The sequence below is a fragment of the Bubalus bubalis genome, chromosome 13 (assembly GCF_019923935.1).
Source record: "Bubalus bubalis isolate 160015118507 breed Murrah chromosome 13, NDDB_SH_1, whole genome shotgun sequence".
Classification (NCBI taxonomy): domain Eukaryota; kingdom Metazoa; phylum Chordata; class Mammalia; order Artiodactyla; family Bovidae; genus Bubalus; species Bubalus bubalis.
In genome coordinates this window covers 18,089,910-18,103,919 of record NC_059169.1, presented here as the reverse complement: position 1 = coordinate 18,103,919, position 14,010 = coordinate 18,089,910, and the positions used below count along the sequence as shown (strand labels likewise).

The 14,010-nt window shown below is 38.9% G+C and overlaps 2 protein-coding genes across 2 annotated transcripts in view; both read left to right on the top strand.

Annotated features, from left to right (window-relative positions):
• LOC123464831 (ATP-binding cassette sub-family C member 4-like) overlaps positions 1-14,010 on the top strand; it is an 891,549-nt gene that overhangs the window by 365,341 nt on the left and 512,198 nt on the right. The window lies entirely within an intron of this gene.
• Positions 1-14,010, top strand: part of LOC102412565 (ATP-binding cassette sub-family C member 4-like) — a 169,597-nt gene that overhangs the window by 126,677 nt on the left and 28,910 nt on the right.

Below are 14,010 nucleotides of genomic sequence, written 5' to 3'. Positions count from 1 at the left end.
GGATTATATAAATATGCACAATAGAAACTCCTGAAAGTTAAAAATAGTATTATCATCAGTTCAGTTCAGTACAGTTGCTCAGTTATGTCCAAATCTTTGAGACCCCAGGGACTGCAGCATGCCAGGCTTTCCCATCCATCACCAATATCCGGAGCTTGCTCAAACTCATGTTCATCAAGTCAGTGATGCCATACAACCATCTTAACCTCTGTCATCCCCTTCTCCTCCTGCTTTCAATCTTTCCCAGCATCAGGGTCTTTTCAAGTGAGTCAGTTCTTTGCATCAGGTGGCCAAAGTATTGGAGTTTCAGCTTCAACATCAGTCCTTCCAATGAATATTCAGGACTGATTTCCTTTAGGATGGGCTGATTCAATCTCCTTGCAGTCCAAGAGACTCTCAAGAGTCTTCTCCAACACCACAGTTCAAAAGCATCCATTCTTTGGTGCTCAGCTTTCTTTATAGTCCAACTCTCACATCCATACATGACTACTGGAAAAGCCACAGCTTTGCTTAGATGGACCTTTGTTGGCAAAGTAATGTTTCTACTTTTTAATATGCTATCTAAGTTGGTCATAACTTTTCTTCCAAGGGGCAAGCGTCTTTTAATTTCATGGCAGCAATCACAATCTGCAGTGATTTTGGAGCCCAAGGAAACAAAGCCTCTCACTGTTTCCATTGTTTCTCCTATCTATTTGCCATGAAGTGATGGGACCAGATGCCATGATCTTAGTTTTCTGAATGTTGAGTTTTAAGCCAACTTTTTCACTCTCCTTTTTCACTTTCATCAAGAGGCTCTTTATTTCTTCTTCCCTTTCTGCCATAAGGGTGGAGTTACCTGCATATCTGAGGTTATTGATATTTCTTCCAGAAATCTTGATTCCAGCTTGTGCTTCATCCTGGCCAGCATTTTGCATGATGTACTGTGCATATAAGTTAAATAATCAGGGTGACAATAAACTGCCTTGATGTGCTTTTTTCCTGATTTAGAACCAGTCTGTTGTTCCAGGTACAGTACTAACCATTGCTTCTTGACCTGAATACAGATTTCTCAGGAGGCAGATCAGGTGGTCTGGTATTCTCATCTCTGTAAGAATTTTCCACAGTTTGTTGTTATCCACACAGTCAAAGGCTTTGGCATAGTCAGTAAAGCATAAGTAGATATTTTTCTGCAACTCTCTTGCTTTTCCGATGATCCAGCATATGTTGGCAATTTGATCTCTGGTTCCTCTGCCTTTTCTAAATCCAGCTTGAACATCTGGAAATTCATGGTTCACATACTGTTGAAGCCTGGCTTGGAGAATTTTGAGCATTTCTTTACTAGTGTGTGAGATGAGTGCAATTGTGCAGTAGTTTGACCTTTCTTTGACATTGCCTTTCTTTGGGATTGGAATGAAAACTGACCTTTTCCAGTCCTGTGTACTCTGCATATAAGTTAAATAAGCAAAGTGACAATATACAGCCTTGACATACTCCTTTCCCAATTTGGAACCAGAATTATCATATGATACTGCAATTCTATTTTAGGGTATAAACCCCAAATATTGAAAGCAGGGTCATGAGTAGATCTCTATATATGTGTGTTCATAGCAACATTATTCACAATAGCAAAAATATGGAGTCACCTAAGGTCCCATTCAGAGAAGGCAATGGCACCCAACTCCAGTACTCTTGCCTGGAGAATCCCAGGGACGGGGAAGCCTAGTGGGCTGCAGTCCATGGGGTTGCACAGAATCAGACACGACTGAAGTGACTTAGCAGCAGCAAGGCCCCATTGATAGAAAACTGGAAAACAAAAAATCATTGCTGCTGCTGCTGCTAAGTCGCTTCAGCCATGTCTGACTCTGTTATATATATATATATATATGTGTGTGTGTGTGTGTGTGTGTGTGTGTGTGTGTTTATATACACACACACAATGGAATATAGTTCAGCCTTATAAAGGAAGACAATTCTGACACATGCTACAATACAGGTGAACCTTGAGGAAACTATGTTAAGTGAAATAAGCCAGTCACAGATGATAATTGCTGTATAATTCTATTAATATGAAGTACCCAGATTAGTCAGTTCATAGAGACAGGAAGAATGGTGGGTGCTCGGATTTGCAGGGAGGGGAGTTGTTTAATGGCTATAGAGTTTCACTTGTGCAAAATGGATGGAGTCTGTGGCTAGATGGTGGTGATGGCTGTACAATAGTGGGAGTGTATTTAATACTACTGAAATGTACACTTAAAAGTCATTAAGATGGTAAATATTATGTCTTGTTGAGTGACTAAGTCATGTCTGACTTTTTGCACCACATGGACTATAACCTACCAGGCTCCTCTGTCCACTGGATTTTCCAATCAAGAATACTGGAGTGCATTGCCATTTCCTTCTCCAGAGCTCCTCAACCCAGTGATCAAACCCACATCTTCTGCATAGCAGGCATTGGCAGGCAGATTCTTTACTGCTGAGCCACACTATTTTGCCACAATTTAAAAACAATTTTTTAAAAGATATCCCTTTCAGGAAAAATGGGAAGAAATTTTCAGGACCTGTAACCCTTATATTTAAAGGTTTCCTCTGGCTACCAGATTCATGACTTAGAAGTTTCAGTAGAATACAAGGAGTTTAGATTCCCAAGTTTTGATTGTACCAATCTCTGAAATGAATCAAATGAGACTAGTTAGCAGAAATAGTGGACGTGTCTAAGTCCTTTTATATCCTCAGATGAAAGAATCTATAAATGTGCCCTGCATTATTTTTAATATCTCTTAATTTAAAAAAAAGGTTGTATGCTTGTGTATATAAGATAACTTTATCAATAAAGAAAAACATGGGATGATTCTTGGCCCTGCTGGTAATATTTGGAATCACATCTGAGTGAAGACTAAACATCCCTCGACATCACCAGGTTTTGGTTCTGTTCTATCAGTTTCCACCCTACTTTTGATCATCCTCTGTGTACACACTCTGGAGGAGGAGGAGAACATGATTACAAAGCAGTGCTAAACTTTGTATTCAGGTAAATAATGATCACCAACCATTACAACTACAAAACTTATTATTCCACTTTATATGCCTTTGTCTCCAAGGCACAATGTTGGTTGATTAAAGAGAGAGTTTCTGGAGAGACCCTACTGCTGAGAGCCAGCACAGGAGTTCCCACCCATGACAAAGGTCATGCGGAGAGGCCTAATGTGCAAAGGCGAGTCAGGACTCAAGGGGCCCCCTGGATCTGCATGAGCATCTACCCCCAAAACCAGAATCTGTCTGTTTTGCTATTTTACGACTTTCACCAACTCCTCTGACATTAACGGGGGGCTATCCCCTTCCACCTTTCTCTGAAGGAAATCAACTTAGAGCTCTAGTTAATTAGCCTCCTGGGCACAGTAGGAGTGTTTCAATCCAAACCCCTCAGATGGCTCTCTAACTTGCCTGACAGGTTTATCTGGACTCCTACAGCTACGCATACGATTGTTTACAGCCTCCCAACTGTGAGAGGCATGGGAAGCTTAAGATATTCAAATAATATAGAGCCTCTCGGAGAGTTAGAAATTATTAGAATAGAACTGGTGGAGGATTTCATTGTTGAGCCAATGCTTGCTGCCAAGTTTCCACGTCCCCTGTATTGTGTCCTTGGGAGTATAATTAATATAGTTGATATATAGAAAAAATAAGTAGTGGCCTTGGTGTTAGCAAGTTTAGATCCTTAAGGTAATAAATTCTTTCCTTGCTGTAAGCCCACTACACTTTTGCCCTATAGGAATGCAAATTTATCTAACACTTTAGGAGGATGGCACCAAACTTTAAAATAATTACTCTTAGAAAAAACAAGTTTTTTGGTTAACTAACCTTTATCAGAACAAAGAGTCATAAAATGTTAATAGACCTCCTGGCCAGAAGATGATGTAAATCACCTAAAGCATTTGTATACGATAAGTTTACAGAAAAAAAAAGCCTGGTCTCCATAAAGATCAAGGACTGCCAACTTTGCATGACTTTACACCCCCTATTATCCTCTATGCACAACTTAAGGTATATAAGCTCCCTTTAAAAATAAAGCTACGGGCCTTGCTCCTCAGGCTTGGTCTCCCCATGTCGTTCTTGCTTCCTTTTCTCTCCTTTTCTTCTCTGTTCTTCCTTCAGGATGACTGATCGGAGTGTGGGGGCTCTCTGAAACCACTTACCTGCTTGGGCTTCTAAGACCCACTCAAGAAGGTGCCTAAGGTGGGACACCTTCAGCTTTTCAAGAGGGCGCCTGTGGCCTCCGTGGTCAGAGCAAGTTCGGTGTCTCAAACTTTATTGGTTTCCCATGTAAACCAGTCAGATCAAGCTTCTGTCTCTCCCCTTTTGCGATTCTTTCACCAAAGCCGTCCTCCTGAAGATATTCCTGGATCCAACCAGGGCTAGACCCTGGTATCCTGCAGTATGAAAGGTCTCAGGAAATCATACAGAAGGCAGCCAGGGATAGAATATTTAAGAGTTTAGACCAAATGTTACCATGACCCACATTTTAATTCCTGCTCTGCCTCTTACAACTGTTGAGACTTGATGAAGTCACTCGGTTTCCAAACTTCAGACTCCTTATCCTTAAACTAGATCTAGGAATTACTGCTGCACAGATGTGTTGTGAAGATGTAGCTGGGTGAGAAAATGTTTGTGTTCCATGTCTGGTTCTTGAGAATGCTCAGTCAGTAGTAATTATCATTATTCTTAAGGATTGGGGCACTGGACTTTCAGAGATTGTTTCTACTTAAATAAAAAGAGTAATACATTCTGAAACAATTTTGCTTTTCAATTTCTATTTATGTTTTTTGTGTGATTTTCTTTATATTTATTGGTTATAAACCAAATTATTTATATAAGTTTAAACAGTAAAGCAAAAAATAAAAACCAGAAAAACACCCCCCACCAACCCAACACATACAATAGGAGTTTTGGGGAAAAGTAAACCAGAAAAATATGTCTAACCTCTTTTCTATGAGGAACAAGAGGAGAGAATATCACGTTTAATTTCATTTTGATTTCATATTCCCTTCCCACCAGCTTCTTTCCTGACTACCACCCTGTACACACTCTTACTTTCCAGTCCTCCACCAAGACCTCTGGCCTTTTTCTCAGCTCTCCCCATATTCTTGACTATTGTCTCCCTGTCCTTGAGGACAGGGCCTGTGTCTCTCATTTCTGTTGTTCCAGTGCTTGTTGCAGACTCTGACAAGCTTCACAGGTATTAGTAATATTTTCAAAAGTTTGTGGAATCCCTAACAGGTTTTAGCCTTTATCCCTACCATGTCCTAGCTAATCCTCACAATTCTCCTGTTTTCCTTATCTGACAGATTTAAAAACCACGACATGTGAGTTTAGGGCATCCTTGGTGGCTCAGCAGTAAAGAATCTTCCTGCCAGTGCAGAGACGTGGGTTTGATCCCTGGGTTGGGAAGATTCCCTGGAGAAGGAAATGGCACCCCACTCCAGTATTCTTGCCTGAGAAATCCCATGGACAGAGGAGCCTGACAGCTACAGTCCATGGGGTTGCAAAAGAGTCATACACGACTTAGTGATTAAACAACAACAACCGTGAGCTTAACCCACTGCCCAGGTAAGCAGCAAGCAGTGAAGTCAGGGTTTGAATTCTGTGTATGTCTGTTTATTTTTTTTTAAGTTGAAGTATGGTTCTATACAATGTTTCAAATGTTCAACAAAGTGATTCAATTTAAATGTGTGTGTGTGTGTGTGTGTGTGTGTGTGTATGTATGTGTGTGAATAAGTATATTCTTTTTCATTCTCTTTTCCATTATAGGTTATTACAAAATACTGAGTATAGTTACCTGTGCTATACAATAGATCCTTGTTCTTTATATATATATATATATATATACACAGTAGTGTGTATCTGTTAATCACAAATTCCTGATCTATCCCTTCCTCCTGCTTTGCCCTTTGGTAATCTAGTTTGTTTTCTATGTTGGTGAGATTATTTCTGTTTTATAAATAAGTTCATTTATATAATCTTTTTTAGATTCTACATATAAGTGATATCATACTACATTTGTCTTTCTCTGACCTACCTGGTATGATAATCTCTAGGTCCATCCATGTTACTACAAATTGCATTATTTCATTCTTCTTTATGACTGAGTAATATTCTATGTGTATGTCTTTGTGTGTATATACTGTGTATGTATATATAAATATAGTGTGTGTGTATATATATATATATGCATACTACTTGTAAGCACTACTTAACAAGACATGGAAGCAACCTAAATATACATTGACAGATGAACTGATAAAGAGGTGCTTTTATCAGTTGAACAGATAAAGAGATGCTTAATGTCTTATAAGCACTACTTAACAAGACATGGAAGCAACTGATTTATCAGTTCATCTGTCAATGGACAATTAGGTTGCTTCCATGTCTTGTAAGTAGTGCTGCTGTGAACATTGGGGAGCTTGTATCTTTTGAATTAGAGTTTTTGTCTTTTCTGGATACATGGCCGGGAGTGGGTTTGCTGGGTCATATGTTAACACTTGTTTTTTGTTTTTGTTTTTGTTTTAAGAAACTTCCATACTGTTTTCCATAATGTACCAATTTACATTCCCAATTTACCAACAGTGTATAAGGGTCCTCTTTTCTCCATACCTCCTTCACTATTTATTTTTTGTAGGCTTTTTAATGATGGCCATTCTGTCTGATGTGAGGCAATACCTCATTGTAGTTTGGATTTGCATTTATCTAATAATTAGTGATATTGAGCATCTTTTCATGTCCCTCTTGGCCATGTGTATTTCTTATTTGGAGAAATTTCTTCTTAGGTATTCTGTCTATTTTTTGATTGAGTAGTTTGTTTTTTTGATATTGAGATTTATAAGCTATTATATATACAGACATCTGTTGCATTTATATCATCTTTTTTAGATTATCAACAAGAAAACAGAAAGAGAAATTAAGGGAAATACCCATTTATCATTGCATGAGAAAATGAACAAAAAGAATCTGAGAATAAACCTATTTAAGGAGGCAAAAAAAAAAAAAACTGTAAGACACTGATTAAAGAAATTAAAGACAATGTGAACAGATGGAAAGATATACCATGTTCTTAAATTGGAAGTTTCAATATTGTTAAAATGACCATACTAGTCAAGGTACCCTACAAATTGAGTGCAATTCCTATTAAGTTAACAATAATATTTTTCATAAAACAAGAACAAAAAAAATTAAAATTTTTATGGAAACACAGAAAATCTTGAATACTAGAAACAGTCTTTAGAAAGAAGAACAGACCTGGTGGAATCACACGCTGTGACTTCATACCATACTACAAAAGCTACTTTAATGAAAAAGTCGCTCAGTCGTGTCTGACTCTTTGCAACCCCATGGACTGTAGCCTACCAGGCTCCTCTGTCCATGGGATTTTCCAAGCAATAGTACTGGAGTGGGTTGCCATTTCCTTCTCCAGCAGATCTTCCTGACCCAGGGATGGAACCCAGGTCTCCCACATTGCAGACAGATGCTTTACCGTCTGAGACACCAGGGAAGTCCATGGAAAGATATACCATGTTCTTAAATTGGAAGTTTCAATATTGTTAAAATGACCATACTAGTCAAGGTACCCTATAAATTGAGTGCAATTTCTATCAAGTTAACAATAATATTTTTCATAAAACAAGAACAAAAAAAATTAAAATTTTTATGGAAATGCAGAAAACCTTGAATACTAGAAAGTCTTTTTTTTAATTTTATTTTTAAACTTTACATAATTGTATTAGTTTTGCCAAATATCGAAATGAATCCACCACAGGTATACCTGTGTTCCCCATCCTGAACCCTCCTCCCTCCTCCCTCCCCATACCCTCCCTCTGGGTCGTCCCAGTGCACTAGCCCCAAGCATCCAGTATCGTGCATAGAACCTGGACTGGTGACTCGTTTCATACATGATATTATACATGTAGAAACAGTCTTTAGAAAGAAGAACAGACCTGGCGGAATCACACGCTGTGACTTCATACCATACTACAAAAGCTACTTTAATGAAAACAGTATGATAATGGCACAGAAATCAGACATATAGATTAGTGAAATAACATAGAAAGTTCAGAAATAAACCCCCACACTTATGGTCAATTCATCTAAAACAAAGAAGGTGAGACTATATAATACAATGGATAAATGACAGTCTCTCTAATAAGTGATGCTGGGAAATCTGGACACAACATGTAGAAGAATGAAATTAGAACATTCTATAACACCATATACAAAAATACACTTAAAATGAATTAAAGACCTAAATGTAAGACCAGGTACTACAAAACTCCTACAGGAAAATGCAGGGAGAATACTATTTGACATAAATCACAGTGATATTTTCTTGATTCCATCTCCTACAGTAAAGGAAACAAAAGCAAAAATAGACAAATGAGGCCTAATTAAATTTAAAAGCTTTTGCACAGCAAAGGAAACCATAAGCAGAACAAAAAACAACCTATGGAACGGCAGAAAATACTTACAAATGATGTGACCAACAAGGAATCAATTTACAAAATATACAAGCATTGTTCAAATTTGAGGAGATTCCCAACTCCAGAACCTGAGTAGCTAACTGTTCTATTAGTGACTTCAACATGCTGTTGACTGTGATCCACAGTAAACCTGCTTCGTATTATGATTTCATGCTTGTGCAAACATGTCTCTCTCACACACACATACACACACATACAGACACACACACGAGAAACAAAAATTTTATGAAACAATGTTATTATTGCACTGTGCTCCAATATTTTCTATTATATATGTTATTATATGTTAGTTCATACAAAAGACAAAATGATGGTCACAAGCCCAAAATTGATATCATGATCCACTGACTGCACCTGCAGTTTCCAAACATGGCTCCTCATTGTCATCCCGTTGGACTGGGCTTCACTGGTCCATGTTAGCATCACTTTAGGAGCTTCATTGATGTTTCAGGTTCTCACAGCAGAGCCTATTTTCCAGTAATGGAATTAGGGCTCAGGGAGATTTGTAACATACTCTGAACCAAATAGCTAATAACCTGTAGAATCAGAATTTAGAATTGTCTTTTTTTTTTAAATATGTTTTTTGAATGATATTCTCATCAGATATTTTCCCATTTTTTCCTACCAACCCACTAAAAAGGATTCCCCTAACCATAACAAACATGAATACATATAAAGCAAAACTGGAAAATACTATTCCTAATGTTATGTCTGTTATTTGGACAGTTCTGTTTAGAAACAGATTTATTCACTTATACACCGTGGACTAATAAGAAGTGTCATGGAAAGATACTCAAAATCTCACTCCTCCCCAGCCAAGAGCCCTTTCTCTTTACAATGTCTAGCTGGCTGTGGAGGTGGAGAAAATCTGTTGGTTTGGTTAATTAAGCTACTTATTTAAGTACCAATAGGAAGCAATGATGCCTGTGTCTCAATATCCTGATTTAGGGAACCTGGGAAGCTGAGAGCAGACTCTGTAGAGGGGGAGCTGTTTCTGTGAGTTGCCCCACTTAGGTGATCCAGGCCTGCATCATCCTACTTGGTTCCCCGCTCCCTGTGATTCTGGGAGCAGCAGTGAGCTTCCAGTGTCATCTCTCTCTCCCCCAGGCTCACCCCCATCACTGTTGACTCCACCATGAGCAGGTCAGAAGTGAGGGAGGTGTGACATCATCAAGGACCTGCACAGGAACCAGAGGCAGGGGAGTGGTGACATAGACCATCAGTCCTGGAGTCTGGTAGGGAACTTTCAGAGACAAATACTGTATTCTCAAGAAAGTACTCCTCACTTTGTGTTCACAGTTTCAGGAAAGAGCAAAAATGAAACTGTTTCCTAAATAATTTCCTTAAACAGAACAGGTAGATGAAGTGTATGTATCCTTTGTGCTCACAACCTGAAGTATTTAGTTAAGTACGCTCCCCATAAAGAATATCAAGGGGAGATTATATTCTGGAGTAGCTGCTTATCTGAAAGGGTGTGGAAAATGGATTTCAGAACCTCTTCAGATGATTCTCTGCACCGAGAGCCCCTTATGCTGTTGGCACAAAGGAAATATTTTCAGTTTAAGAGGGATTCCATACACATTCAGTATTTATGTTTGCACTGCAAGTGTTGGCACAGATCAGCAGCCATCATCTTTATCATGATTAATCAGATTCATTTTTATATTTAATACTTTTTTTTTAATCAAAGCAAAAACTTGGTCGTTTTTAAACAGCCCTCTCTGCTCTTTCTTATTTCCGTTCTGTGAGTTTTCTGCAGTAGGTCGAAGGTGAACTAGAGCTGTCTCTCTGACTTCTCTGTGATTACCTGGCTTTATTTCCATTTTTCTCGTTGAGAAAAAGAAAAAGAAAATAGGTGGATGTACTATACATTTCCTTACTGTTGTTAAGATATACAGCTGGAATCTAGACTAATGCAGTTGGCCCTTTGTTCCTGACACTGAAGCCTCCATTAAATCCCATGGAACTGCTTCCTGGAGCCCCTGAAGGAGGACTTTATGGAACTTAAATTCTTTTTCATTTCTTGGGAAAAAATGTTTTTGTCTGAATATGGGTGATGATTATAGCTGCTTCCCTCATAGCTCAGTTGATAGAGAATCCACCTGCAATGGAGGAGATCCTGGTTCGATTCCTGGGTCAGGAAGATCCACTGGAGAAGGGATAGGCTACCCAATCCAGTATTCTTTGGCTTCCCTATGGCTTAGCTGGTAAAGAATCCAACTGCATTGTGGGAGACCTGGGTTCGATTCCTGGGTTGGGAATATCCCCTGGAGAAGGGAAAGGGTACCCACTCCAGTATTCTGGCCTAAAGAATTCCATGGACTGTATAGTCCATGGGGTCACAAAGAGTTGGACATGACTGAGTGACCTTCACTCACTTTATGGGTGATGATCAGTTCATTCAGAGGGTTTAGGATTAAAAAAGAAGAAAAAGAAAACAAGATTAAAGCAACTTCATGTGATTCCCACATTCTTGAAAGAGAGACACTCAGTTCAGTTCAGTTCAGTCACTCAGTCATGTCTGACTCTCTGCAACCCCATGAATCACAGCACGCCAGGCCTCCCTGTCCATCACCAACTCCCGGAGTTCACTCAGACTCACGTCCATCGAGTCAGTGATGCCATCCAGCCATCTCATCCTCTGTCGTCCCCTTCTCCTCCTGCCCCCAATCCCTCCCAGCACCAGAGTCTTTTCCAATGAGTCAACTCTTCGTATGAGGTGACTAAAGTACTGGAGTTTTAGCTTTGGCATCATTCCTTCCAAAGAAATCCCAGGGCTGATCTCCTTCAGAATGGACTGGTTGGATCTCCTTGTAGTCCAAGGGACTCTCAAGAGTCTTCTCCAACACCACAGTTCAAAAGCATCAATTCTTCAGCGCTCAGCCTTCTTCACAGTCCAACTCTCACATCCATGCATGACCACAGGAAAAACCATAGCCTTGACTAGACTACTTTGTTGGCAAAGTAATGTCTCTGCTTTTGAATATGCTATCTAGGTTGGTCATAACTTTCCTTCCAAGGAGTAAGCGTCTTTTAATTTCATGGCTGCAGTCACCATCTGCAGTGATTTTGGAGCCCCCAAAAATAAAGCCTGACACTGTTTCCACTGTTTCCCCATCTATTTCCCATGAAGTGATGGGACCGGATGCCATGATCTTCGTCTTCTGAATGTTGAGCTTTAAGCCAACTTTTTCACTCTACCCCTTAAATAAGGTGCTCAGATTAGAAATGAGAACATAGCCTTTCTACTCACATTAGAAATGAGAACATAGCCTTTATACATTTTACAAAGGAAGCCGCAGTGGTAGATACACTTGTAAATATACTTTAGTGGAATGCAGTTTCCTGATTTGGGACTGACATGATCAGGGTACAGTGCTGTGCTTCATCTGCTTTGTTTGTAACCACTTGTATGTTTTTTGCCTTCATCCCAGGTCGTTTTAAGCCTCTGAAGGCTAATGGTTAGGTTTCTTTGTAAGATAATTAGAGGTTCATCTTCTAGCATCCTCTACAAAAGGTCTAGTATGATCACTATACTACATTAAATGTTCTGATTCAGACTGGCCATTTTTGGGTCACACACTGTCTTGCCACTCATATGGTTCACTAGACCCAGGGTAGATAAGGTGCCACTGGGGAAGCTAGAAGACTTGAGGAGCTCTGGGGACTACAGAAAGTTTTATTCTCTCTGGGCAGCAGCAGCCAGGAGTCTTCAAAGACTACTGATATACTAAAACAGACAAAAGTGGCCCATCACCAAATGGGTGCTCAGGCCCTGCACTACCAATGTCAGTAGTATGGTGTTTTACAGAACACAAGGTAAGAGGCGGGGAGAGAGTGGGGCAGGAGAGCCTGAGTGACGCCGTGTTGTCAGTTAATTTCTCTACGCACATCCAATATGAACTTATATTATATTAGTAATAAAGGAAAAAATTACTATGGAATATAGCACAAATGATAAATTTAAATAGTGTAAACTTTAAACCATGATGAAAAACAGTTTTGAATCTAATGCTCCACTTAAAATATTACATTGAATAAGTGTCTATTTTCCTGACTCTGCAGTGCCAGTTGTGCAAGAGTATGCTCAGTTGTGTCCAACTCTTTGTGACCCCGTGGACTGTACCCTGTCAGGCTCCTCTGTCTATGGGATTCTCCAGGCAAGAGTACTGGATAGCTGTTCCCTTCTCCAGGGGATTTTCCTGACTCAAGGATCCAATCCATGTCTCCTGCATTGTGGATTCTTTACCTGTTGAGCTGCTTACTCTTATTATATGAGGTTTAATTGTGTACTTTCAGAAAAAATGCAAGAGACAATAAACAGTGTATATTTACATGTAGTTTGTGTGTTCTACCATAAATCTCTACACTGTTCTGCCTGCACTTATTTATAAGATTAATTTCTTAACTTTATTGCTTAGAGGTGGGTAATTTAATAATATCTATCAGAAATGATCATTCATTTGACCCTTATTTGCCCTTGTGGTATATGTTTACAGTGGGCACATTTATTACCTTTTGAAGATAATGGTTTCTTATTTGGCAAATGTTGGAAGTGGAATGAGTAGAAACTGAAATGGACACTATGCATAAAACACTGACATATTAAAAAAGATTGATCAAAAATTGCCTGCCAGCTTTAAAGAAAAATATAACTTCAATCAGTTAAACTTTTAATTAATCATTCTTTTTATTCAGCAAGTTTCGATTAAAACTTTACTGATTTTGAAATGTCTTAGCAAAGAGAAATAGTCTTATTTACTAAACTATATCTTCCATTTAATACTGCAAAATAAACATTCATAAATCTCAATATATCCTTTTAGATTGATGGTATAGACTTGAGTGGGGACCCTTAGTACAATGGGAAATGCTTAATTTCTGTTTTTTGTATGACATTCAGCAGTGGTTTGGTGATAATTAGCAGAACCTCCTTAAGGCCTACATAGTGTCTGAGGGCTCTGATGAAAGCTCAGTCTGAAGCAGCTGCAGGCGCTGGTCAGGGGCTCAGAAGTGAGGGGCTCCTCTTTCTGCAAAGAATCCTACTTTAGTCCTCTAGTCTTTAAAGAACTTCATCCCCTTCAAAGAGTGTTCCCAAGAGAAGAAGTTGAGGGAGGTGACAATAAAAAGAGGCTCTAATTATGTAATTGGTGACTGAGTTTTAAATGAGGACACTGTGCCTGTTCTCCTGAATCACCAAAACTGCCCTTCACAAATGTGCTAATACTGTGACACTTTTCATTGTTTAAGGAAGGAAGAAAGGTCTTTAAAAAATAAGCTGAGGTGGGAGGGGGGTTCAGGATGGGGAACATGTGTATACCCGTGGCGGATGCATGTTGATGTATGGCAAAACCAATACAATATTGTACATTAAAAAAAAATATATATATATATAAATAAAAATGATAATAAGAACTTAAAAAATAATAAGCTGATTTTTTTCATAAACTATCTTAGATAGCACTTTAATAGACTATATTTTGAAAACCAGGTGGATGCTTCATAC